The sequence below is a fragment of the Octopus bimaculoides genome, chromosome 15, assembly GCF_001194135.2.
Source record: "Octopus bimaculoides isolate UCB-OBI-ISO-001 chromosome 15, ASM119413v2, whole genome shotgun sequence".
Classification (NCBI taxonomy): domain Eukaryota; kingdom Metazoa; phylum Mollusca; class Cephalopoda; order Octopoda; family Octopodidae; genus Octopus; species Octopus bimaculoides.
Genome location: NC_068995.1, coordinates 15,943,085 through 15,946,015, shown reverse-complemented (window position 1 = coordinate 15,946,015; position 2,931 = coordinate 15,943,085). Strand labels below are relative to the sequence as shown.

Below are 2,931 nucleotides of genomic sequence, written 5' to 3'. Positions count from 1 at the left end.
TATATGCATAGTTAAGGGATCACCAGCAGTTGCTTCACCACATACCGAAGTTCAGAAATAGCAGCTAAAGTGCTAAAGCTCCAACAGATAGCAGTACTTGTAACTCACAAAGGCAAAACAAGAAGAAAAAACAACGAAACTAACCTGTTTTGCCTTTGTGAGTTACAAGTACTGCTATCTGTTAGAGCTTTAGCACTTTAGCTGCTATTTCTGAACTTCGGTATGTGGTGAAGCAACTGTTGCTGATCCCTTAGCTATGTTTATAAATTTATAAGAACTTTTAAATAAGTTCTTCACCGATAATGGTGTTTACATACCGTAGGGCTTCTTAAAAATTATTAATTATAAACTTATTAATAAATTAATGTTCCTTTACCCTTTTATTTGTAATATATATATATATATATATACATACACATATATGTATATATTTATATGCACAAATATATAGAAAGAGAAAAGGAGGGGAACCTAGTAAGAGCTACTTCCTTGCATGTTGAAAAATAGATGGTCCGATGAAGTTCCCCAATAATAACCTTGATACGAAATAGCTGTAAAAGCGGGCGAGATGAATTGACGTATTTTTAAAAATTACAGTAGATTAATAGTGTACTATATTTTCATGATAAACGTTCAAATTAAAATACTTATATATCTTGAACTTCGAATGGATGTGGATGAAAAACGTAATATTTTAAAATTATACATATTTTTCGTAAATATGGGGAGATAGTGCTGATGAAAGTCGTACGTGGCAAATTTAAATTAAATTAATTTTCAAATTGATTTATTTAATTTGAACCATTAACTCGAAACTATAGTCCACTAATAACTTACTGTAATTAAAAAAAAAAAACTTTCATACATCTCGCCCGCTCTTACAACTACATCGTATCAAGGCTAATATTGTGGATATTCATTGGAACATTTATTATACCGCCTGGAATAAGCATGTTGGAACTCCAGAAGAAAGTAAAATTTTCTTCTCCCTTGACCTTTATATATATATATATATATATATATATGTGTGTGTGTGTGTGTGTGTGTGTGTGTACGTATGTATGTATGTATGTATGTATGTAAGTATGTGTGTGTGTATTAAAGTATGCAAGTGTATGTGTCACAAGTACAGTTTAACATGCATATGTATGTTTATATGCATGTACATGTAGGTATACATATATGTGTGAGTAGGTAAGTATTATATGTGTCTGGTCGTTAGTATGTATATATGTATGTACAACTGTTCGTATGTCCAGCCACTCTGTGTGTTGTATTAATCCAATAGTCCTGGTTACATGATTGCGTCGTCGATAACTAAACTGCTCCGCTAACATGCTACCCCAGTAAGGACAGTTACTGAAAACCCGTATAAAGTTTATTTCCCTTTCTAATGTGTAATATGTTATCAAATGGCAAGAACAGACATTATGTTAATTGTTTTTCCTCTATTTCACATACTTTGTTATGTAATTTTTATTTCTGGAATGTTGTTTGTTGTAAGTTAAAAGGATAAATGACGAACAACTGAAAATGTTTTAACTCTAGTCCACTGCGGCAGATGCAAGAAAGGACGCTGGTAGTTTTCCTTTCGTGACTGAAACAAGTAAAAGATAAAAGCGAAACAGAAGCCTTTAAATTAATTTTCAAACGCAACTCTTGTTCACTCATTATTGGGTTGGCCAAAACAGTTCATTCGGCTTTTGTCGACAATAAACTTCAAACACTTTAATGAATGATTTAATTTCACTATGTCCTTTGCCCATGCGTACTCGTTAGATAATTGACACTTCAAAGTTGTGAACTTGCGATGAAGCATTCTACGTGATTGGAATCATGCTAAAAATGGTAAACCAAAACGAACATTACCGACATATTTTTTTTTCTTCTTTTAATTTAAAAATGCAAGAAAACGGTAGAGAGCTGCATGAAGATATGTGCTGTGTACAGAGAGGATACTGTTAAGGAACGTGTGGAGCAGTACTGATTTTCAAGATTTCAATTGGGAAATTTTTCAGTTCTCACTCTAGCCGAACATTCGGGTTTACCGGCAACAAAATAAAGGAGTTACTTGACACTTACCCATGTTATAAGGCAAGGAATATCGCAAGTACTATCTCTAGATATTCCACTCATGTGTTGAAAACCATCTGCATCAATATGGTAATGTCAGCAAACTCGATGTTTGAGATTCCCATTAACTGAATGAGGTTAAATTCGTCCAACGGTTTCCCATCTGCGATTGGTTGCAGAAACATGAAGTAAACGAAACATTTTTAAAGAGAATAATAGCATGGGACAAAATATGGATCGTTTATAACAATGTAAAACGCATCCGATCATGGGGTATGCGCAATGTACCGCCACAAACAGCTTCTAAAGAAGACATCACCGGAAGAAGTTTATACTTCCAATTTGGGTGTTGATGTTAAGAACTTCTTCCACAAACAAACATCAATTAATCATAAGGGCATTGTCTTTAATTACAACAATGCCAGACCGCACACTTCTTTGCAGAAGCACAGAAATTACTGGGGCTTGCTGGGAAGTTTTACTGTACCCTTCATATTCGCCCTATATGGCGCATGCAGATTTTTATGTTTCACTCAGGAGTGAAATATACACTGACGCCATATCAACTATCTCTAAAACATTTCATTTACGCTAATAACGCTTTTTCTTTACTCCTTAAGCCTATTGTTTGTGTCGCAAGAGTCTTACAAAAGTGACTGGAGCGCCGGGATTTTAATGCATGGCACTTATCAAACACTTGAGTATGCAGAAACCTCTCAGCGTTTTCATCATCCTTGTAACTTTCTGCCGTTTATATATACATACATACATACATATATACATATATATACATATGTATATATGTGTGTGTGTGTGCGCGCGCGCGTATGAGTATATGTGTGTGTGTGTATGTATATA

The 2,931-nt window shown here is 34.3% G+C and overlaps 1 protein-coding gene across 1 annotated transcript in view; it reads left to right on the top strand.

Moving 5' to 3' along the window:
- The window catches only part of LOC106882532 (inter-alpha-trypsin inhibitor heavy chain H3), a 38,837-nt gene that overhangs the window by 15,821 nt on the left and 20,085 nt on the right, over window positions 1-2,931 (top strand). The window lies entirely within an intron of this gene.